A 26,487-nucleotide genomic window follows, 5' to 3' on the forward strand; every position below is an offset into this window, starting at 1 on the left:
GCAGGAAGGTTGCCTCACAAGCAGTGAAGCAGGTCTGGAGGTGTCTATCTTTCTCTCCCCCTCTCTGTCTTCCCCTCCTCTCTCCATTTCTCTCTGTCTTATCTAACAATAATGACAGCAATAATAATAATAACAACTACAATGATAAACAGCAAGGGCAACAATTTTCTTTTGTATTTTTCTGTCGGGAAATTGTGAGGATGTAGTTGAGCTCGGCAGGGCTCACAAAGTACCCTGCATTCCTGATATTATGGCCTATCTACAGAATCATTGTTTTGCCTGAAAAACCCCACCCATTTCATTCCTTTGATCTATCTTCTTTCTACCTTCGAGATCCTCCCTGCCTGCAGGGTAATATTAATCCTACCAATTAAAACCCTCGCAACAGTTGCTAAAGAAGTTTCTAATTTCCCAACTCCCTTTTGCCTTTCTCCGCCCCTTTCCTAGCCATTTCCATTTCTGACTTGCCACTTCCAGGTCTGCCCTTTAAAAGCCTTGGCTCTGTGATCAATAAAGATATTGCATTGCTTCGCCACCACGTGTTTGGTTCCTGAGTCACCTCCCTCGCTTCGTCGCTGAGTGAATAGCAGCTCAGGCTGGCTCAGGTTGAGTTCTCTCCAACCCAGAGTACGCAGCCAGAAAGAGGCACCCCCACACTAGCCCAACATTTTTCCTCTTACTCCCTTTAGTTCATCTCCGTGCAAAGTTATCTGGGTGGAAATGCTTTAACTCTGTTTTCACTCTAACCTCAAATGGACTCTATTCTCACTCTTATTTCTAATTCAGTATCAAATCTTTTCAATATCAGTTGTGATGTTACTCCCAGGAGATTATATTTATATTAGCAAGTTCTCATAACTAATGGCAACATTATTGAGAATACTGAGAATATTGAGAATCAGTATTATTAGAAAAATATTTAGAAACAAGAGTTTCTGCCAAACACCTCCCTGGCCACTTATCACATCATGTATGTATCTGTTTATTGGATCATCTCATGGTTTTCTTGTTTTTTCCATTTAATTTATCAATTTGTTTTTATTAGGAGCTATGAATCAAACCAGTGGCTCCACACATTCGAGGGAAGTACTCTACTACTGAGTCACTTTCCAGATCCATAATTAATTTAAATCAGCACCCATCAAAAAGTGCTTTGCATTATGTTTATGTTTCCATAACACTATTTCAAAGCACAAAATTTAGGGAATCAGGAGATCACTTACCAGGTAGAGTCCATATTTTATGATATATAAGGACTTGAGTTTAAATCCCTGCCACCGGATGTGAGCGTCATACAAAGGAGAGGCTTCATTAGAGGAACAGTAGTGCTGAGAGGTTTCTCCTCTCTTTCCCTGCCACTCTCTGTCAGGAAAAGATTCCACCAGGAGCATTAGAATTATACAAGCATGAACCCTCAGAGAAATCCTGGTGTTAAGATAATAAAAAAATAAATAGGCTGGGAAATAACACAGTGGTTATGCAAAAAAATCATAGTACTCTATAGATCTGAGATCCTAGGTTATGTCCCCCAGCACCACTGTAAGCCAAAACTGAGCAGTGTTGTGGTAAAAATAATAGTAGTAATAGTAACAACCATTTTAAAAGTACCAAATTCAGATAATAAAGGAAGTCTTCTATGTATATGTATTTTAAATTATAAATATATAAGTCCATTCAGTAGAAATAAAGACCAACCTAGATAAAACATACTGTTTATCTGTGATCTTGACTGTGCAAAGTATCCAAAATAGTTCCTTTAAAAGTTTCATATGAATCTTTACAAAATAACTAATGAGCATGATATAATACTGTAAAAATATCTACAATCTATCTGCATAATAAAAGCTATCAGACTTTCCCTGAAAGTGTCTCTATGCAGTTTTTGCATGCTTCTGTCTTCCTATTCTTGTCAGTTTTTCAAGCTTTGAAATGAATAGTTTATCCAGAAATTTTGTGGAAACAGCAAATGGACAGTCCAGGAAAGTTTCCCTTGCAAAAAAAAACAACCCTGTGAAGTGTAATTCATTAAACAAATATCTTTCTTATTTCCCTGCTATGCCACCCCACCCCAAGTGAGAGTCTCTTGAACTTCCCTACTTGTCTATTTAAGGACAATCAGGAACTGCTTCAGGAGCTGAGGTTCAGAAGAGTGATGATGCGTAATAAGCAAAGAGAGGCATCAGGAACCAGTGCAGAAGATAAAAGCACACTCACCACTGGAATTGTATCACCTTGGAAGGTGAGAGTGTGAGAAACAGGAGACAGGTGAAAGATATCTGAGGGAAGTAGATAAATTGAGGGGAAGTAGATAAGCTGTCTGACACTCTGGAATGTGAGGATTTTCCCTTTTCTGGGAAGCAAAAAAATGTCTTCTCAGGGAAATTTAACACTTCCATACATGTGATTCATGTATTAACACTTAATGTAAATAGTGATACATATTCAAGCCAATTCTGTGCAGAAGATACTACTCTCAGGCAAAGAGCATGAAAACTGTTCTCAGACTTGGAAAGAATGACATACCTTAGAGAGTAGCGACCGACTCTAATGATAAAACTGGATCTAGGGTTTTCAGTAGCCATTGTCAAAAATAGTGGAAGGGATTATAGCCCTCAATAATCCCTGACAGTGAATGTTTTGAAAACTTTAAGGATGAAAGAGCAATAGCAAGTGTTTTTTTTTTTTTAAATGTACAGATTAAAATATTCAGCAGCGCCAAAGTACGTATCTCTCAGTACTATAATCTTCTAGCTCTGTGATTTCAACCACATTTATTAAGGTGGGATAAAAAAAATGCCTTCCTCATAAGGTATGGAGATGTGATATACGATCCCCTACATGTGATGTAAGAAGATACAAAAATGTTTGGTCTCTATCCTTTGTTCCTGGCCACAGCTCCTAAAACCTTTATACGATCCTGACAAAGAAAAAAGAAAGAAAGATAGATAGATAGAAAGAAAGAAAGAAAGAAAGAAAGAAATAAAAAGAAAAAAGAGATCCTAACCAAAAAAAGGAGAAAAAAGTGCATCTTATTCGTAACGAGATTTCCTCATCCATTCCTAATTTTATGTTAATGAGGTGACTTTTGAAAAGTCTCTAAGGGTGAGAAGTTGATGACCAGGAAAACAAAAACCAGCTGATTAGAAGTGAACTATCAGTCCCACCTCCAACATCACAGTGGAGGACAAAGGATGGAAGTTAAGAGATGTCCAGTGGTCCATGATTCCATCAGTCATCCTTAATTATATAATGAAGCTGCTATAAAAGCAGTAACTTAAAGGTGTTAGCAAGCTGGTGAAGACACAGAGATTCTGGGAAGTGGCACACGCAAAGAGTACGTAAAAGCTACCCTCCTCAAACAAGTTGTGTCTCTTCAAATACAGCAGGTCATCAAATAACATTGATTCTTCCCACCGTATTTTGTTATAATAAGGTTATAATTATATTATTATAATATAAAGTTGATGAGTAAAAGAAAACTCCCCTTTAAAGGTGAATGTGTTTTGCAGACACCTATCAGAGGGACACAGAAGATTGTACCCATGCATCCATAACTATAATGTAATTTATTAAACCTTCAATAAAATAAATAAAATGTTAAAAATCCCAGTGAACATTGAATGAAAATATTTTGAGTACCTGTTTTTTGTTTGTTTGTTTTGCTTCTTTCACTTATAGTCAGTTTCCAAGAAGTTATCCCAGATGTTAAGGAAGGCCTTACTGGTAAGCAAAACACTTTTATGAGTTCTGTAAGCCATTCTAGAAAATTATCAGACTAGAGGAGAGTTTCGTGAAACCCAGATTAATTGCTGTTCAGTCAGTATGGGACTTGGGAGTAGTATCAGAAGTCAGAGGCAGTTTAGTGGGATCAAGCTCCTACCCTGTGAGGTCTGTGTGACAAGTCAGAATTGGGTTAAAGTTTTAGAAATCTTACCAGTATCCACCAAGAAATAAAGAAATAGTAGGTGTAGGGGACCAGATGGTAGTGCAGCGGGTTTAAGCACACATGGCCCAAAGGGCAAGGATGGATGGAAGGATCCTGTCTTGTTGTTCTTTCTTATTTCTGCTGTGTTCTTAGTTCTACTCTACCTCTGTTAACCTCATTTAAAATGTGTAATCTTTTGCTTGTTCTTGTCCCATGGGGCTCTTTTCAGCAATTCCTACAAGGTAGGGTTAACAGTGGCAAATTCCTTTAACTTTTGAATATTTTAAAAGACCTTTATTTCTCCTTTGCATTTAAAGGAAAACTTTGTAGGGCAGAGAATGTGTGGATGGCAGGTTTTATCTTTTAGTATTTTGAATATGTCGTTCCACTCTCTCCTTGCCTCTAAGGTTTGTGAAGAGAACTCTGTTGAGAGCCTAAGGACTTTGTCTTTGTATATCACTTCCTTCCTTTCCCTAGCAGTCCACAATATTCTTTCCTTGTCCTTGAGTTTTAATAGTTTTACTATGATATGTCTCAATGTTGATCTTTTAGCATTTAGGTACCTGGGTGTATGCTCTGCTTCCAGGAAGTTTATGTTCTGAGGATTACCTATGTGAAGGAAATTCTTAGCTATAATTTCCCTAAATATAGTCTTTGATCCCTTCATGCTGTTCTCTTCCTTAGGAATTCATATCTCTCTTACATTCAGCCTATTGATGGGGTCTGCTATTTCACAGAGGGTTGCTAAACCTTTCTTCTCCATCATCTTCAAATTGAAAGAGTGTGATAATTGTATCTTCTGGTTTAGATATTCTTTCCTCTGCCTGAGTCAGTCCACTTCTGAGACCTTTCACTTGATCTTGTACTGCAATCAAAGTGTTTTTCACACTCTGCAATTCTTTTTTTTTTTTGCTATTTTTTTAATGAGTTCATGTTTCAGCTCTTTATATTGCACATATGGATGAAACCATACAATAGTTGTCTTTCAGAGAAATGCAAATCATTTGGTAACAAGAGTACTTAAACACAAACACTAAATTAAAGAAACTCAAGATAAAATATATAAGAAGTATGAGAAAAACAAAGAAAAGGTGTAAGAAAGATTAAAAAGATTAAGAAAGATCAAAAAGAATATGGAATAATTTAATAAGACATAGAGGACTATGCATATAAATCTGTCATATATATATATATATATATATACATATATATATATACCTTAAACTGTTCTTATGTGACCATTCTTTGCCTGAAATTCGCACCTTGAAATTCTATTTTAAGATTTCCTCTCATGCTTCCTAATTGCTTACTAAGTTCTGACTGAAGTTCTTCTTAAGTGTTTTCTAATTTCTTGAAGAACTTTGTTTGGAGTTCTTCTTTTGTGTTTTCTATCTCCTTAATAAAATATTCTCTCAGCTCTTGAATATGTTTCTCAAAACTGTGGTTAGATTCTTAGAAAGACTTCATAATTAGTTTTATTTTTAATTTATATTAGTAATTTAATAATGATTAAGAAGTTAATAAGATAAAAGGGGTAAAAATACACATAGTTCCTACCACCAGAGTTCCATGTCCTGTCTCCTCCATTGGAAACTTCTCTATTCTTTATTTTACTTAGAGTATGGACCAAAATTCTTTATGAGGCACAAAAAAGGTGTAAGGTCTGGCTTCTATAACTGCTTCATTGCTAGACATGGATATTGGCAGGTCAATCTGATACTTCCTCTATATCTAAATTTCCTGGAGTCCTTCTGTTTCATTTCTGTCTTTATAAGTTGTAATATTCTGGAGTTTGTTTTTGCTGTTTCTCTGCTGTTTATGCATTTATAATGCTGGTTATTTCTAATCCAACAGATGGTGCTATTGTAATAACTAGATTTCACTTTGTTTATATATTAGGTGGTGGAGGATGAGATTGGGGTTATTCCCTTAAAGTGTTTTATACTCTATGTAATGTGTATATATGGCTTCTTTATAGAGTTTCAGTCTGAATTCAAACTACGGGGCTTTGTTACTAGATGGCAGTTGTGTCTGAAGAAGCAGGGCTCACTTTACCATTTGGCCATCAGCTGCTGCCTGTTACCTTTTAGTTGCCAGATGCTATAAATTACCTTTCAGTGTGTCTGCACTAGTTTGGAGGGGTGGGCAGACCAGACTGGCCAAGCAAATCCCCTGCTAAGATGTTGGGATCCCACAACCAGTTCAGCAGATTCTCACGCTATGGATTCACCGTGTTTGGCCTTGAGGACTATTGCTCAGAGGCAAAATGCTGCCTTTTGTTCAGTCCTATAGCCCCTCTCATCCTGTGCAAACACACACCTGAGGCCTTGGTGTCTATAGATGTCCCAGCGGCAGTTTAGTGAAGTTTTTGAATTCTATGGCTGTCAATATTTGATGTTTGGTGTGAGCCCATAACCATGCTTCCCAGAAGTCCTTGAGTGGTTATTCTTCACTAACTCCTCTCTCATTAAAATATATATTTATATATATATATTTTTTATATATTTTTATATATATTGCTCCCTCCTGAGAATACCTCATTTTCTTGGAAATCCAAAATCTAGTAGTAAATTTCTCTCTCCTTTTCCACTCCCTGACCTTAATTCATCAGGCAGATCTATGGCTTCTATTTCAAAATCCATTCTGAATTTGTTCTCTTTGGGTTCCACTATTAACACCTTTGTCAGGGCCGTGTGTTCGTGCACCTGGTTGAGCATACATGTTACAGTGTGCAAGGACCCAGATTTGAGCCCCCGGTCCCCACCTGCAAGGGGAAAGCTTCACAAGTGGTGAAGCAGGGCTGCAGGTGTCTCTCTGTCTCCTTCCCTATATCCCCCTTCTTCTCAATTTTTGGCTGTCTCTATCAAATAAATAAAGATTTTTTAAAAATTAACAAACACCTTTGTCTACTGGAGGGTATCAATCCATACTTTACTGTCCCCCCCCAATAATTTTGATGAACTTTAGTGGAGAGCAACTGCTTTCTTCAAAGGCATTGTCATCCTCCAGGTTCTTTGTAAAACAACATTTGCCAGGCATCTGCCCCGTTTGTACTCCTGCAATGCATTTTTCACACAGCAACATTTTTTTAATTCTCCAATGATTTCCTATATCATAGTTTCTTATTCTGACTTACAGATAGCCTGACTACATCTGAGCTCTCCAACCACATCTTCCTACATCTTTTATCTGGTGACATTAGTTTCTTCTTCCCTTGTTTGAGCATGCCACGTTGGTTACTGTCACAGAGTCTTTATAAATGCTTTCCTTCCTACACACATCTTTCTTGTCACTCAGATCTAAGGTTATCTAAGCTTCAGGGATTCCTCTTTATAGGAATCTTAACCGTTGAACAGTTTCTAAGTACCAATAATTATTCACTATCAGATAACCAGTATTCATTCATAACTTGCATATCATTTGCTGTCCTCTCATTGCATTCTTATTTACTAAGAGGGAGAGAGCCTGAGAATGAAGACTTTCCCTTTGTGTTCACGCAGAAACCAGAATAATCGTTAACATATAGTAAATGTTTAAGGAATAGTTACTGAAATTAAACAAGGTTTATGAGGATATGGTAGTAAGTGGTTATAAAATGATATAGAAAGGGGTCAGGCGCTAGTACAGTGGGTTAAGCACATATGGCGCAAAGCGCAAGGACTGGCAGAAGGATCCCAGTTTGAGTCTCCAGCTCCCCACCTGCAGGGGAGTCACTTCACAAGTGGTGAAGCTGGTCTGCAGGTGTCTATCTTTCTCTCCCCTTTCTGTCGTCCCCTTCTCTCCCCATTTCTCTCTGTCCTCTCCAACAACGACATTGATAACAATAAGAATAACCACAAAACTGATAAAAAATGATATAGAAATATGATACTGGATCGAAACTAAATTTGGAGGTCTAGCAGGATTCAAAGTCAGTTTTGCCTCTGAAAGGTGCAAGGCATAGAACCCAAACAGATTTCATGTTTTAATCTATTCAACATTGTCCTTTCAGAGTTATAATTGAGATTAATTCAGCACAAATAGATGCACAGTAATTATAACTTGAAATTACAGAAACACAAAAATTAAATAAAAAGTAGGTTATATATTACATATAACAGAATGAGCATAATCAAACTTAAATAAAGGACAAAATTCACCTATAATGTTGTTACCTCAAAAAAATTCTGCTTACTATTTCCCTTTTATATCCATAGAGTATTTCTACATAATGAATTTTTTTATTGATTTTAGTAATCATCAGCAAAACCATAGGATAAGAGGGGGAGTACAATTCCCTCCACCAGAGTTCTGCATCCCATACCCCTTCCACTAGAAGCTTTCCTATTCTTTATGAAAGTTTTAAAAATGTATTTAACTTTGTAATTTTTTTTTACTTTTGAAAACCAACAAAGTTGTCTCTTTCCTGTCTTCTTTTTGAATTTCCCTCAAACAGAAACTATCAAGTTGCTGGTATTCCATGCCTTTGATGCCAAAAGTTTTACTAGCTTCTTGAACAACAATCTCTACATTAGCAATTTCATCTTGCACTCCAATATTATGAATGGCATGTTTTTAAAATGCATGAGCCAACCCTTGTTTACACTAAAAATCCTTGGCCTTTGATCATTTCCCATTCTTTTGTCATGAAAACAACTGCTCCACATTTTTATTTGAATGGGTGGTCAACTCAAAGGCACACATGTCTATGTTTGATCAGGAAACTACAAAATTAAAAAGTTTTGTTCTCATGAGAGCAGTGCTCATAACAGAGCGAAGACTGTCACCTGGAAGTTGAAAGTCATAAGACAATGAATACCACTACTGTTTTAAGACAAACCATGAGCACCTTGAGGTATTATAGTATTCATAGTCACTCGATGTACTGGGAAGATGTGACCAGGAAAGTGAGAGATGTTTTGTAAACTAATAGAGTCTCAAAAGGAAACAGAGGAAAGCAAATGTTTCTAAACCATTAACCACCACCCCCATAAAATGATTTTTTAAAATCTACCCAAGCCATATTAATTGAATGTCTACTATATACAATGAACTGCGCTAAGTGCTAAACAAGAATAAATATTGCATTGCCAGAAAAGTCATGAACTATTTTCCTATGTGAAAAAAATGCATCATGCATGATTTTTTCAACAACCCAAAACTAAAACATAGATATAGCTCTTGTCCCCACAAAACTATAACCCAGTGCAGGAAATAACAGTGAGGCAAAGGATGGTGAAGTGCTCATACTACTATGCTGAAGATACTGCTCAGGGATTGGGGTTCAAGCCCCCACTTCCCCACCTGTAGCTGGAAGACTTCATAAGCAGTGAAGCAGGTCTGCAGGTGTCTCCCTTTCTCCCTCTCTATATTTCCCTTCCCTCTGAATTTCTCCCTGTCCTATCAAATAAAATTGAGGGGAGGGAGGATGGCCACTAGGAGCATTGGATTGATAGTGCTGGCTCCAAGCTCCATCGATAGTCCTGGAGGAAAAAGAAAGAAAGAGAGAGTCGGGCAGTAGCACAGCAGGTTAAGCGCAGGTGGTGCAAAGCATAAGGACCAGATCAAGGATCCCGGTTTGAGCCCCCAGCTCCTCACTTGCAGGGGAGTCGCTTCACAGGCAGTGAAGCAGGTCTGCAGGTGTCTATCTTTCTCTCCCCCCCTCTGTCTTCCTTTCCTCTTTCCATTTCTCTCTGTCCTATCTAACAACGACATAAATAACAACAATAATAACTACAACAGTAAAAAAACAACAAGGGCAACAAAAGGGAAAATAAATATAAAAAATTTTAAAAGAAAGAAAGAAAGGCACACATAACTTTCCAGTTAAGATTATAGTTGGAAAGAAAGTGTTACAGTTTTATACAATCATACATTAATTGATTCTTTCCTGGATATTAGTAATACGTAAATTCTCTCTGAAAAGGTATTTGAACTCAGATCTAGAAGCGAATGCTAAGAACGCAATTCCTTTGAAGACGGGAGTTAGAGGGAATGGAGGTCCAGTCATTTTACTACTGAACAGCATGAGCAAAGATCCCAAATCAGCAGAAACAAAACATATTGACAGAACAGAGAAGGGCAACATGATGCGGGCTGGGTGGCAGTGCACTTGCTTGAGTTCACACACTATAGAATACAAGGGACCCAGTTCAGCCCCCCAGCCCCCACCTGCAGGGAGAAGTCTCACAAATGGTAAAGCACTGCTACTGGCCTCTTTTCCCTCTCTCTTTCCTCTATTCTACCATCTCTCGATTTCCTTGTTACTAACCAAAATAAATAAATAAATAATATTTTTTTAAAAGAAAGAAAAGCAGCATGGTGTACTTAGAAGAGGAGTTACAGTATCCTACAAAATAATAAATCCCACTCTGCAAGTTTTCTCAACAATGTTCCAGGTTGGAAATATTAGTCATAGAAATTAGGCAAGAAAAAGGAACTAAAGGAATATAGGTTGATATACATTGGAAGAGGGAAAAAAAATCACAAGGTCACTATTCACAAACAATATGATAGTATACACAGACAGTCCTAAAGAGTCCAGCATGGGGAGTTGGGGGCTGGGGCATGGTGCACCTAACTGAGTTTACACACTGCAGTACACGAGGACCCAGGTTTAGGCCCCCAGTCTCCACCTGCAGGGAGGAAGCTTCATATGTGATAAAACACTGTTACAAGTGTATGTTTCTCTCTTTCCCTCTCTATCTCCCCTACCCTAAATATTTCTCTCTATCTCTATCCAAAATAAGCAAAGAAATAGGAATAAACTAATTTTAGAAAACAAATTCTCAAAAAAAAAAAAAATCAGGTATCTATGAGTAAGCCTAGCAAAAGAAATGAATGACTTGTATATTGAAAAATACAACTTACTGGGAGTCGGGCTGTAGCGCAGCAGGCTAAGCGCAGGTGGCGCAAAGCACAAGGACCGGCATAAGGATCCCGGTTGGAACCCCGGCTCCCCACCTGCAGGGGAGTCGCTTCACAGGCGGTGAAGCAGGTCTGCAGGTGTCTATCTTTCTCTCCTCCTCTCTGTCTTCCCCTCCTGTCTCCATTTCTCTCTGTCCTATCCAACAACGACAACAACAATAATGACTACAACAATAAAACAACAAGGGCAACAAAAGGGAATAAATAAATAAAATAAATTTTTAAAAAATTTTTAAAAAAAGAAAAATACAACTTACTATTCAAGAAAATAGAAAAGGATACAAAGAAATTTAAATATATCCCATGCTTATGGATCATAATTAGTATCATCAAAATGATTATTCTATCCAGAGCCACAAAAAGTTCAATGCAATCTCCATCAAGGTCCCACCAAATTTCCTTAAGAGATAGACCAAAAGCTTATGTAAAATTAGAAAAATACCTAGAATTTCCAAAGCAATTTTGAGAAAAAAGAACAAGACTAAAGACACCACACTCCCTGATCTCAAACTATATTACAAGAGCACTGTAATCAAAATGGCTTGGTATTAGAACCAAACTAGACACTGTGATGAATAGTTCTGAGTGCCCCAAAATAAGCCTCCATGTTTATAGACATCTAATTCTTGAAAATGGAAGCCTAAATATTAAATAGAGAAAGAAAAGTCTCTTCAGCAAATGATGCTGGGAAAATTGGATAGAGACATGCAGAAGGATGAAACTGAACCACTTCATCTCATTCTCATCACACACAAAGGCAAACTCTAAATGAATCAAATATTTGAATGGTAAACCAGAGGCCATCAGGTATTTGGAGGAAAATATTGTCAGAACTCTTTCTTAATCTAAGTTTTACAAGTGTCTTGTAATGACTCAAATCATTTACAAGAATGACTCAAATCATTTACAAGAAAAATAAAAACAAAAATAAGCCCATGGGATTATATCAAATCGAAAAGGTTCTGCAGAGAAAAAAAAAAAATCCACCACCCAGATAGATTCCTTACAAAGTGGGGGATCCTTATATGTCATGATCAGACAAAGGGTTAATAACAACGTTATACAAAGAACTCACTAGTCTTAGGAATAAAAATACAAGAGCTCCATCCAAAAGTGTGAAGAGATTATGGATACAATAGTCACCGAAGAAGAGATCCAAAAAAAAATGCTCAAAATTACTGAGTGTCAGAGAAATGCAAATAAAGATAACAATGAGATACCACTTCACTTCTGTGAGAATGCCATACATCAGAAAGCACGGTAATGATAAATGTCGGAGATGTTATGGTGGTAAAGGAACTTTTTTTACATTGCAGGTGAGAATGTAAATTGGTTCAACCCCTAGGAGAGTAGTCAGAAAGCTAGAAATGGGCCTGACCTACCCGATGACCCGGAAATTCCACTCCTGGGGATATAGCCAAAGAAAACAAACACACCAATCCAAAGAAATCTTTTTATATCTATGTTTCACAGCAGCACAATTTGTAATAGCCCAAACTTGGAAGCAATTTAGGTGTCCAACAACAGATAAGGTGGCTGAGAGGGAACCAGGCAGTGGCACTCAGTTAAGCGCGTATAGTACCATAAGAAGATGAGTGGTTGACAAAGCTGTGGTATATATATACCATGGAATACTACTCAGCTATTAAAAATGATGAAGTCGCCTTCTTCACTTCATGTTGGATGGAGCTTGTAGGAACCAGGTCAAGTGAAATATACCAGAAAGAGAAGAATGAATATGGGATGATCTCACTCAAGGGCAGAACTTAGGAAATCAGAATAGAAAGGGGAAACGTTAAGCAAAACTTGGACTAGTTGAGTGTATTATACCGAAGCAAAGGAATCTGGGAAAGGATGACAGGGAGAGGGGTAGGGGGTAGGGGGACTTTCAGGTCCTGGTACTTGATGATGGACTTTTGGTGGTATGAGTGTTTTGCAGACACCAATCTTTTTTTTTTTTTTTTTTGGTGGTATGAGTGTTTTGCAGACACCAATCTTTTTTTTTTTTGGAGGGGTTAATGGTTCACAGACAACAGTAAAATTACATGAAAGAAGGTCTTGATGCATGTCCTTGTCCAGAAAGATGGCAGCTTTACAATTCAATGTTTTCTCCAAGAGGCAAGGAGCAGAAAACATAGAAGTTGAAGCGAAGCAGAAAAGAGGGCATTTTTTGGTGTTGTTATTTTAGTTACTTAAATATCAAATCCATATATTAAACATTTTTTGATTCTCTTTAAACTGATTTATAAGTCATTTTTCTATTAATATGTTTAAATATCATTCCCATCCTACAGACAAATATTTAAAATGTAGATAAATTTATGTTGTATTTTCTTTTAACCTTTAAAGCAAGAGAGTGCTTTTATTTTGCACTCTAAAGAGTTGTTTATTTCTTTGAGGGAACAATTACAATTTAAAAATATAAAAGAAATACTGTTGTTTGCACATGTGTAACATTTCTCAGATTTCCACATAACAGTTCAGCCCCTCTAGGTTCTCCTCTGCCATCATGTTCCAGGACCTGAACCCCCTACCCCAGAGTCTTTTACTTTAGGGCAATACACCAAACCCAGTCCAGGTTCTGCTTTGTGTTTTCTTATTGTTTAACTTCTTTTTTTAAATTATTATTAAGGATTTAGTAGTGATCAACAAGACTGTGGTATAGGAGGGGTACAAGTCATAAAATTCACACCAGCAGCGTGCCATGTCCCATCCCTTCTATTGGAAGTTTCCCTATTCTTTATCCCTTTGGAAGTATGGACCAAAGATCTCTATGGGGCACAGAAGGTCGGAGGTCTGGCTTCTGTAATTGCTTCTCCACTAGACGTGGGTGTTGGCACAGACACCTATATTGATGAGATGAGAAACTGTATCCATTTGCCAATTTTACTATAAACCATTAACCTTTCAATAAAAATAAAGTAAAAAATAGAAAAACTTTTTAAAAAATCACCTTGCAAATTGAAGAACAGTAGTACAGTTCTAAATCACAAAGTATCTAGTGAGAACTAAAGGAATTAAGTAAGACAATCGTATAAAACACATAGTGCAATACATTTCGCAAAAACAAAGCTAATATTTTCTATTACTGTCACTCAGCATTACCATAGCTACTGCACATGCACAAACGTCTCGTCTTTCCTCTTTTCTGCTATTATTAAGTAAGGTTTGTCCACAAACTGCCCCTCAAATAAATCTATAAAATTCCTTCAAATGAATCCCAGCGCCACCCCACACATACACACATAAAAGCATTCTGGTTGATTGTTTATGATGTTGGTTTGGGATATGTTGCATTGTGCATGAAGATTATCAAGTCAAGGGCCAATTGTTCCATATAATAGTAAAAATATAGATAGTACAGTACCTTTATTACCTAAGAATAGTAGGAAAGATTTAACTATTATAAATCTAAAATACAAGTTGGAACTATTGTCTCTTATAATTTTAACTAAGAGTTACCTTCTAGGTGGAAGCTCCAAAAATACCAAAATCTCAGAGTGTAGCAAGGACAAGACCACATCTGATGAATGAAAGATTTGGAGAGAGGTGGGAGTACTAGCTGAAGTTTCTGGTCATTTTAAAATCAATCAGCCTTTTGTTAAACTCTCCAGTGTGAACTCTCTGAAGAATCACAATTCTGGGAGTCGGGTGGTAAGCGCAGTGGGTTAAGCACAGGTGGCGCAAAGCACAAGGACCAGCATAGGGATCCCCACCTGTAAGGGGACTGCTTCACAAGCAGTGAAGTAGGTCTGCAGGTGTCTATCTTTCTCTCCCCCTCTCTGTCTTCCCTCTTTTTTCAATTTCTCTCTATCTTATCCAAAAAACAACAATAATAACTACAATAATAAAAGACAAGGACAACAAAAGAGAATAAATTAATATTTTAAAAAAAGAATCACAATTATTTTCTTCTGCCAACAAAGTGTGACAGGACGCCCAAGTGTTGTCCAGGATTCTAACTTCCAGTTATGCAGGATAACAGGTGAGAGTGGGAGGTTATACACTACTCCAGCATAAATGAGTTTGACCCCTATGGAAAACAATGTGGAGTTTATTGAGAACACTAGAAATAGACCTACACTGTAGCCCAGCAATTCCTTTCTGAAGATTGCTCCAAATGGGAAAAAGAAAAAGGAAAGAGAAGAAAAGCCCTATCAAAGAGATCTATGTGCACCTATGTTCATAGCAACACAATTTCTAATAGCTCAAATTTGGAAGCAACCCATTTCCACAGCAATCGATTAGTAGCCTAGAAAGTTGTGGCATGTATACACAATGTAATACGGCTCAGCTGCTTAAAATGATGAAGTCTTCTCCTCTGCTCATCACAGAAGAAGGATGAGTATCAGATTATTGAGTTCATCGGTGGAACTTAAGAAACAAGGACAGAGAGGGAAAATGCCATGTGAAACTTGGGCTGTGTGTAGCATATTGCTCCAAAGGAAAAAAAAAAAAAACCTGAGGAGGCCCAGAGGGGGCTCAGTGGATAAGCAAAAGATAGGAAAGGGAGAGGCTAGAGAAGGTGTTGGTGTTGGCTTCCCGGTTCACGATGGTGAAAAGGAACCTAGGCTGAGGGGGTGAGACTGTTCTGCAGACACATATCCCAGGAGATGAGAAATTGTACCCATGCGACGACAATGGTAGTGTGAACCATCTCTCTCCCAAAATAAAGTGATAAAAGGAAATGGGGAAAAAGAAAAAAAAAAAAAAAAGAACTACCTAGAAATTAAGGCAGGATTCCAGCTCTGCCTCTAAGGTTAATTACCAAAAACAGAAGATATTATGAAAGGAAAGTTAATCCTACTGTTTCATTTTTCCTTAATTCTTTTACTCTATTTTTAATTATGGCAGGAGGTAGATAGCATAATGGTTATGCAAAGAGACTCTCACGCCTGAGGCTCCAAAAGTCCCAGGTTCAATCCCCTGCACCACTATAACCCAGAGTTGAGCAGTGCTCTGGTAAAAAAAAAAAAAAAAAAAACATATTTTTAGTTATGTATGCATTTTATAACATCATAGATTTAAATATTTTAAATATAGGGGAAAAAGAGTGGGAAAAGACAGAGGAGTAATAAAATATCTATTTGAAGACCCCCTCCACCACCACCCCCCAAGTTTCATCATCCTCATATGTTTAGTTTGTCCAGGGTCACTTCTAGGGAAATACCCACTATAACAAGGAAATACAAATGGAGGACTCTTCAAAACCAACAATGATACAGTCAACGGGTGGGGGTGGGGGCGAGGGGAATCAAGCCTTCAACATCCAAGTGGGGAGGCGGGTGAGATGTAATATACAATTCAGTCCATAGCAACGATTAAACAATAGTCCACTGAAAATTTGTGTATGAAGATAAATTTCTATGAGCAAGATACTAAAGTTAAGGAACTTTTTTTCCCTTAAGTGCATTATTTGCAAATTTCCTTTCAAATTCATTTTGTTGTGTTAGCTCCATCCCCTTCACGTCCAAGTGTGGATAAAAGTGTCTTTCTGAAATTTCTCACCTGCATCTACTTGCAATCTGGAAGAACAGACTTCACACTCTTTCAAAAGATATTTAAATTTTCTGTGTAGCTCAAATGTTGTTGTCTCTAACTCCATTTCTATGCTAGAGAAAATGATGTTTTTTTTCATCACTGAGAGAGTTTAAATGAAAGTTTTCATTTAAACTGATGAGGAAAAGAGGTCATCCTAGAGTTTGCCTTATTGGAAGCTTCTACTAAGAAAAAGGGGGGAAAAAAAAACTTTAGAATTCCAAAGAAAACTAATTGGAACCCTGAAGCAGATGGGGAGAGCAGAAATTTCGGAACACCACTTTGACCTCATTACAAGCATAATGAAGGAGGCAACGATGGAGTTAATTAGAATAGAGGCAAGAAAAAGATTAAATGAGAGTACAAAAACAACAAAATGTAACTCAGAGAAAGGGAGGCATTCAGCAAGAAATAGAATATGCTGATCCCTGCAAAACTATTCAGAATTGAGGGAGATGGGAGTTAGAATCAAACAAAAGGAATATAAACCAGGTGGCCACTGAAGATGAAAAGTCTGTAGCAAACACAAAGAGCAGGCACCTGGGAAAGAATTACCAGATATCTGCATCAAGCAGAAAAATACGTGCGTAGAAGTCAGAGGGATTTATAATAGCTGGTTATACAAGAGGAGTGGTTTTCAGCCGGGCAGCTCTAATTGTGTTCCAAAGTAGGTGATGGCTAAAGTAGGAGTTTCCTCATAGTCCCAAACAAGCGTGAGTCCAAACTTGTCTATTGTGACTTATACCACCATGCATTATTGACATCTGACCACTTGCTAAGCTAAGGGATATGACTGTATAGAGACCAAAAACACCCTCTTCCATAGGCTGCAGAATCTAAAACTGAAAATCCTCTTCCCATGCCAGTATTTGAGATACATGATTTGCCGTTTTGTGTACGGTTCACATACGTTTTGAGAACAAGAAGATAGGTTCACAGCTCCAAAATTCACTGTGAACATTTGTGAGAAAGGATACCATGCTTTGGAATTCAAGTGAATTTATACAACTTGTGGCAGCCAGTGGTTTTACATATGAAGAATAAGGGTGAGCTGATAACCCAGCCTGATAGAGCATCAACTTGCATACCTGAAGTTTCAAAGGCTGTAGGTTCACTGTCTAAACCACCTTATGAGAGGGTCTAGCAGTGCTCTCTAGTTCTCTCTCTCTCTCTCTCTCTCTCTCTCATTCTCTTTCTCACAATAAGTAATTGTCTTTCTGGGTCTCTGTGCAGGCAGCACTATATATCCACTGTTCCTGGAAGGCATTTTTTTCCTATTTTTTTTTTTTTACTAGGATAGGACAGAGAGAAAAGGAGGAGAAAGAGAGAGACACCTGCAGACTTGCTTCACTGCTCGTGAAGTGGCCCCCCTACAGGTGAGAAGCAGGGACCTGAAACTGGGTACTTGCATGGGTCCTTGAGCTATGTACTATGTGAGTTTAACCAGGTGCGCGCCACCGCCTGGCCCCAGTAATGAAGTCTCGAAGAAATAAAATGAGAAGCGGAGAAAGAATCATAAAACTATTGAGTTGATGCAAGTCAAATTTTAGCAAATTTATCTGGCCTGTCTATAGACTTACTGAATTATATGTGTGAGTTAGCGACAATGAGTACACAGACTAGAAATTTTCCACTTATTTTCTTTACTTACATTTAAAATAACCCATGTCTATGTTCTGTGATTGAAATGGACATGGAACAATAAAATATGACTGGATATGGTTCACTTTAATACCATAATACTGATAAACTTAAGCGTCCAGTTTCTTATTCATGAACACCCCCAGGGGCGTTGCCAAGCCCACGGCAAATTAGACTGAGCATTTTTGAAACAGTCTGACTATGTATCAAGCATGCAAGTTTTCTTCAAGCTCATGATTGTTGCATGAATAATGCAGAAGGTATGTTTCTCATGCATGCCAATCTTTAAACTTCTCACAGAGACATATTAAATCATAGAGGTAAATGAAAACTTAATGCTTCAAACTCCCTTTACAGTGGAAAGGAAAAATGAAATTTTTAAATACAAAGAGGAGGGTTAAATTATTTTGAATGTAATTTAGGGGTAGTTGATTCCAAATGAGTGAAAAGTAGGTTCTCATCAGAACTTATTAAAGAATTTATACTATGACAACCTTCATCATTTGCCCACCCCACCCTCAGGGCAATTATTTCCTAGCAATTAAACTCTCTTATCAAGTCTGAGCCTTGTGTTAGCAACCTTGGTCTTGCCCAGCTCACTAATTTCTTTAATTGCTCCATCTCACACCCTTGTAATTACCTGCCAGGCCAATTCCATGGCCTAAAATCCTTTAATGTTCTGTTTCTTCTGCCCTGAGACCAGAGCATTTCTCAAACTCAAGTAGCCACATTGACTAGTTTCTGCAGACTCCTACCACATGTCTTTTCCCCAGTTGTTTTTTTTTTTTTTTTTACTTTGAAGGCTGCCAAGACTACAGTCATGAATAAACAGCAGCAGCAGTACAGGAATCTGCTTTACTGTCACTCCTGTTCCTTCTCTTTATAGCCCCTCCTCTCAGACTTCACAATGATTAGTGTTTGTTAATAACTTTGGACATTCCATCTCTTACCATTTGCATTTGTACTGTATTTATAGGTATCTGACTTTGCTTCATTTTTTTTCTTATGACCTGGGCTTCACTGCTCTAAGCCAACTTTTTTTTTTTTTGGGGGGGGGTGGGTAGGGGCAAGGGATTAATGGTTTACATTATAGTATTTAACACATAGGAACAGCCTCTCATTTCCTCTTGATTGGTGCCTAGGAGACAAACTAGGACCCCAATGTCCTTTTATCCTGTCCCTTTCCCTCCTTACCCAGAGTCCTTTGCTTTGGAGCAATGTGCCACACCCAGTCCAAATTTCACTTTATGTCCTCCCTTACTGTCTTTTATTCTTACGTTCCACCTACAAATGAAATCACTTCTACATTGGTCTGTCTCTTTCTAGCTTATCTCACTCAGCATGATGCCTTTAAGTCCTGACCACAACATTGTGAAAGAGCTGACTTCGTCATTTTGAACAGCTGCATAACACTTCACTGAGTATATGAACAACTCCTTGAACCGTTCACCTGTTAGTGAGCATCTGAGTTGCTTCCAAGTTTGGATTATTACAAACTGCTTCTAGGAACTACCCAGAGCCATATATGTATATTTCAATCCTTATCAAGGAACCACCAAAATTCTTCAAGATAGTAGAACAAAAGATGCAAATGTTTATCTGGAGACAGAAAATACTCAGAAAAAAACTAGAGGAATCAGACTCCCAGATCTAAAATTGTATTATAAAATTGTAATCAAAACTGCTTGCTACTGGAACACAGATAGACACACTGACCAGTGGAATAGAATTGAGGGTGCAGAAGTAAAACCTCACACCTATGGTTTTCTGATCTTTCACAAAGGTGTTCAAAGTATTAAATGGGAAATGAGAATCTCTTCAACAAATGATGTTGGAAAAATTGGGTTGAAACATACAAAAGAATGAAACTTAACCACTACATTTCACCAAACACAAAAATAAATTCCAAATGGATCAAGGACTTGAATGTTAGGCCAGAAACTATCAAATACTTAGAGACCTCCCACAGAATGGAAGATGTTTATGTGTCATACATCAGACATGTGGCTAATAACCAAAATACATAAAGAGCTCACCAAACTCAACAACAAAAAAAACAAATGACCCCATCCAAAAATGGGGAAAGAAGATGAACTGAATATTCTCCACAGAAGAAATTTAAAAGGCCAAGAAACATATGGAAAAATGTTCCAAGTCATTGATTGTCAGAGAAATGCAAATAAAGACAACAATGAGATACCACTTCACTCCTGTGAGAATGTCATACATCAGAAAAGGTAACAGCAACAAATGCTGGAAAGGTTGTGGGTACAAAGGAACCTTCCTACACTGCTGGGAATGTCAATTGGTCCAACCTCTGTGGAGAACAGTCTGGAGAACTCATAGAAGGCTAGAAGTTGACCTACCCTATGACCCTGTAATTCCTCTCCTGGGAATAGATCCTAAGGAACCAAGCATATCCATCCAAAAAGATGTGTGTATACCTATGTTCATAGCAGCACAATTTAGTTTTTTTTAATTTTTTAATATTTATTTATTCCCTTTTGTTGCCGTTGTTGTTTTACTGTACTTATTATTGTTGTTGTTATTGACATCGTTGATGTTGGATAAGACAGATAGAAATGGAGAGAGGAGGGGAAGACAGAGAAAGGAGAGAAAGACAGACACCTGCAGACCTGCTTCACCACCTGTGAAGCGACTCCCCTGCAGGTGGGGAGCTGGGGACTCGAACCAGGATCCTTAAGCCGGCCCTTGCGCTTCGTACCATGTGTGCTTGCTTAACCTGCTGCACTACCCCCAATGCCCAAACAGCAAAATTTGTAATAGTCAAAACCTGGAAGCAACCCAGATGTCCAACAACAGATGAGTGGCTGAGTAAGCTGTGGTTTATATATACACAATGAATTACTACTCAACTATTGAAAAAGGTGATCTCACCTTTTCACCCCATATTGGGTGGAGCTTGAAGGAATCACCTTAAGTGAGATAAGTCAGAAACGGAAGGATGAATATAGAATGATCTCACTCCTAGACAAAAGTTGAAAAATAAGATCAGAAGGGAGAACACAAAACAGAACTTGGACTGGAGTTGGTGTATTGCACCAAAGTAAAAGACTCTGGGGGGTGTGGGGAGGGTTCGCATCCTGGAACATGATGGCAGAGGAGGACCTAGTAGGGGTTGTGGAAAGCTGGGAAATGCTGGGAGCTATTATATTTTACTGCCAACTGTAAACCATTAATTCCCCAATAAAGAAGTTTTTTAAAAATGACATTTAATGTAAAATACAATGCTACTTACTTTTTACTGATTGGTCTTAGTCAATTTTACCCTCACACACAAAGGCCAGTAGCAGTCACTGAAAGATATCTGCCTCTATTACCTGCCCAGTGTTCCTTCTTAACCCCTTCCACATGGATGGAGATCAATTTTAAACACTTTTCAACCTTACTCAGCCTCAACAGTGTTTGACAACACTTCATCCAAGTCTCAGGCTAACTTTATCAAGTTTCTGTCTGTGTTCTTCCCACTTTCTATCATACTTGACCAAACTGTCAAACATTCCCACGCCACTCATTTGCAATAGTCATCCTGCTTTATCAATCAGTCCAAAGTCATTTTCTAATAGGAAGACTCTAACCTTCTTAACCTCCCAGGGGTAAGTACCCATATGTTTTTTTTTAAGACCCAAATTTAGAAATACCAAACAGCATGCCCATCTGCGGCCTTAACACACTTGAAGTCACAGATATGGCAGAAACAAAGTGGTCTCCAGATCCAAACTTCCACCTGGAGATTTGATGCCTATGTTTGTTTTAATTTAAAAATCTACTTGGAAAAACTTTATACAGGAAAGAATGTAAAATATTGAAGTACACAGGAAGGGAGGAGCAGTCACTGATATCAAATTATGTTGAAAAGGGCACTAGGAAACATTTTAAGTACTTATCAGAGGAGGTGTGAAAGCCAGTGTCACTAGGGAAACGTCAGAGTAGACAAGCAGACTGAGCAGAACAATTATACGACAGTGACCAAATAAAGGGAGAGTCCAGGCATGCCTTGTCTAGATGAGCTACTGTTTGGGTGACAGTTACTCAGTGTGATGGGAAAGATAGAATGCATTTTATTGACCAAGCATCCAGACTGCCACCTCTCCAGATTCAAAGGAGGTCTCGAAACTTTACATCAGGCTCAACCTGACACTGTTAACTGGCTACGGAAGAAGGGCAAATGCTAGAAGAAGAAGAAGCATCCAGACCTCTATTCTGACAGTAGAATGGAAGAAAGGAAATAAGATGACTTGCTCTTATTTTAAGATATATCTAAAATTTCACTGTTATAGATGGTCACATAGCATTAGATAACTAATTCTTAACATCATTTTAAAACATATAGCAAAAGATCTCTCAAAATACTCCCCCAGCATACAAAGTAACGTGCTTTTGACTGTTACTTTGTTTACGTCTTACTTTATTAAGAGCAGATTGGCCACATAGGCCAATCTCTTCAGGAAGAGCTTGACAAGAGATGGGGATAAGATACAATAGTTAGTGAAAATGCTGGCCTGATCCTGTGATACTGAGATTTAAGCTGAACTGTAAGAAACAGTTTAAGTGTTTTCTCCCTTAGACTTCTGTTATGCAGCTGTTATGTTATTATATGTATGGATGAAGAATATTCTAGTTTCCTAGGGCCATGGGGAAGGAGGGCAAGGGAGAGAATAGAGACAGCACTGGCATCCTAGTGCATGATGGCAGAAAATAACCTAAGCTGGGGGTGAGGGTGTTTTGCAGACATCTGTCATGGAGAGATGAGAAATTGTGCCGTGTATCAGCAGCTGTATTGTAAACCATTAATCCCAATAAAATTATAAAATGAAAGAAAGGAAGGAAGGAAGGAAGGAAGGAAGGAAGGAAGGAAGAAATGAACTAAGGAAGAGAGAGAAAAACAAAGAAGGAAAAAGAGAATGATTGTTTCTTGAGTATTTGGCTACAGGGGGAAATAAAAATAGTACAGTAATGAAACAACCACCATAGCTGTATCATATTTTATCATAGTATTTTATAAATATTTTATTTTATAATAATTGTGTATAATATATACAGTATTTACCTTCATATAAATAATGACTATATAATTTTTCCTATAGTATCATTCAATAATCAGTGTTATAAAACTATATTTGTATCATTCAATAATCAGTGTTATAAAACTATATTCGTCTTCAAGCTTTCACCAAGCCACCTGTCTTTCCCCTTCATTCCTGGTCAGATACTAAGTTGTTCAACTTCTTTTTTTTAATATTTATTTATTTATGCCCTTTTGTTGCCCTTGTTGTTTTATTGTTGTAGTTATTATTGATGTCATCATTGTTGGATAGGACAGAGAGAAATGGAGAGAGGAGGGGGAGACAGAGAGAGGGAGAGAGAGACAGACACACCTGCAGACATGCTTCACCACTTGTGAAGTAACTCCCCTACAGGTGGGGAGCTGGGGGCTCAAACCTGGAACCTTGCTTTGGTCCTTGCACTTGGCACCACGTGCACTTAACCCGCTACCGCCTGGCTCCCAGTTGTTCACTTTCTTCCTAGTTTATGATTGGATTGTAAGGGTATTCTCCCTTCCACCCAGTGGAAATATTATATGATCGCTCACTTTTCCCTCTGCTGAGAAAAGAAGATAGTCCAAGTGCCACTGACAGTGCTGCTGCCTTCTGCTTTGCTGACCTCATCATTATTTGAGCATAAGCATTTAGGATCACATTCGGTTCATTTATCTCATCTCTTCTTAGGATTTCTTCCTAACACTTAAGTTTCCTGAGTACCAAGTAATCAGCAGTTCACACTGTCAGAACTGAAAACTAATACAAAACCCTTGTCTTTCCAACTGCCTCAGAGATTTCTAACAAAGAAAAGCAGGCTGCATTGGAATTGAACCTCTTCAGTTAGTTCCTAGGTGGACAGACCATCAGGGGAGGAAATTTTGTTGAAGGCTGACGGCAAACAGAGTTCAAGGAATCAGTAGCTTACTGGAGGTAATTTTAGATTCAAACTCTATGGAAGACCAACAGACATGCAGGTGAAGAAAAGAGGTAGATGGGGTAGAAACGAGAAAAAGAGGAGATGGGAAGAAGAAAAAATGGTTTGCCCTGGCTCCCCACCTGCAGGGGGGTCGCCTCACAAGTGGTGAGACAGATATTTAAGAGTCTACCTTTTTCTCTCCCCATCTCTTTCTTCCCCTCCCCTTCAACTTCCGTCTGTCCTATCCAAAAATAGAAAGAAAAAAAAATAGCCACAGGAGCAGTTGATTCATAGTGCAGGCACTGAACCCCAGCTATAACTGTGGAGGCAAAAAAAAAAAAAGGGTTTTGTATTATTTGAAAATACAAGACTGACAAAATAGCTCACTTAGATAGTGTGCTGCTTAGAATATGTGCTCTTCATGTCTATTCCCTACCACATTGATTGAAACTTAGGTACTGTTATCTATCTATCTGGGAAAAAAAGTTGAAAATATATGTCACCAGCATAATATATGGCATAATGGTCATGCAAAACGTCTCTCGTGCTTGAGGCTCCAAAGTCCCAGGTTCTAGCCACCATACCACCATAAGCCAGAGCTGAACAGTGTTCTGGTAAAAAAGAAAGAAGGGAAAAGAAAGAAAGAAAGAGAGAGAAAGAAGAAAAAGGAAGAAAGAAAGAGGAAAAAGAAAGGAAGGAAGGAAGGAAGGAAGGAAGGAAGGAAGGAAGGGAAACTATCCAAAATAAATGATTCAAAACTGTCCCTATTTAGACAGACTCTGGGTAACTACGTTATCTCGATGACTTGGTTCATTCCCAGGGTTGTCACTTTTCTTGGAGTCATGGGATGTCAGTCATTAATTAACAGATAGTGGTAAGTTTACCTACATGTGACTTACCTAGATGTGATTCTTTAGCCATATAGAAATATTTAACAGTGTTTTCTTCTGTCAAAGCTACGTTGCTTAATCAACCCTTGGGATTCTAAGGAAAACTTGTGTTTAACAATGTTTAAAGATTACAGAGTCAATGACAAGAAGTATGATTATGATTTTGAAAATTAATCTGAAATCCTGGTTTTGAATTTGCTGACTATAATCTCAGTTTTGTAAGAGTGTTTAGCGCATATATTTACACATATAATGCACAACTTTTGAAATATGATCACTTGATATTTTCAATATCCTAAAACTAAGTATGGATTAATTTTAAATAGTGTAGTTATTTTGTCTATGTAAGTTCTTTTGATTCCATTTTAACGTCTAACATTAATTCTTCTTCTAGCATTTGCCCTTCTTCCGTAGCCAGTCAACAGCATCAGGTTGAGCCTGATGTAAAGTTTCAAGACCTCCTTTGAATCTGGAGAGGTGACTGTCATTGACTATGTGGGTCATAGTCTGTCTGTAGCCGCAGGGGCAGTTCGGGTCGTCTCTGGCTCCCCAGCGATGGAACATAGCGGCGCACCAGCCATGACCTGTTCTAGGTCAAAGCCGGGTTGACGTTTGCAGGGGTCTGTGATGAGGTGTTTGTTCTTTACCTCAGCTGACTGCCAACTCTGTTTCCAAGAGACTGGAACAGAGAAGTGCAGTGTAGGCATAGGGGACCAGATTGGGTGACAAGAAGTCAAGCGTTGGACAGGGTTAATGATTCCATTTAACAGCCACTTAACAACACATAATAAGCTCAATTTAAACAGAAGCAGAACTTGACAACGCAGTATGACATCATTAGAAAACACTCACCCCTCATAGATGTAACAGTAATGTCTCTGAAAGAGTTCATGTAACTTCCAAAAATACCAAGGCAAGGATCATAGAAAAGCAGTGAGGGGGGAGTCATGTGGTAGCACAGCGAATTAAGCGCATGTGGCGCAAAGCACAAGGACCTGTGTAAGGTTCCCGGTTCAAGCCCCTGGCTCCCCACCTGCAGGAGAGTCGCTTTACAAGCAGTGAAGCAGGTCTGCAGGTGTCTATCTTTCTCTCCCCTTCTCTATCTTCCCCTCCTCTCTCCATTTCTCTCTGTCCTATCTAACAACGACGACATCAATAACAACAACAATAAAACAACAAGGGCAACAAAAGGGAATGAATAAATAAATAGATAAATAAAAAGAAAAACAGAGAGAAGTCTGGTTCAATGTGATACTGATTTACGGAATTCTTGAGTGCAGAGCAGGGATTTCCCCCACTTGGTCAATAGATCCAATCTAGGTATTCCTGGAACCATTATCTAGAGCTCAGATAAATAATGGATGACATTTAATAAAAGCAAATCTAAGTTAACATTGTGAATCAATTCCTTTTTCTAATGCAGCAACAGAAGTTTAAAGCAAATGTTTGAAGTGTACATTTCCGCTGGCCAATCTCATGCTAGCATTAAAACAGTGCCTCCTACAATTCTGTCACTCCCACCTGCCACTACTAATGTTGTAGTTGTGTGGGCATAACCCATGTGCATTCTAGTCCAAATTTAAAATATTCTGGAGGTTAGTGTTCCTT

The sequence above is a fragment of the Erinaceus europaeus genome, chromosome 11 (assembly GCF_950295315.1).
Source record: "Erinaceus europaeus chromosome 11, mEriEur2.1, whole genome shotgun sequence".
Classification (NCBI taxonomy): Eukaryota; Metazoa; Chordata; class Mammalia; order Eulipotyphla; family Erinaceidae; genus Erinaceus; species Erinaceus europaeus.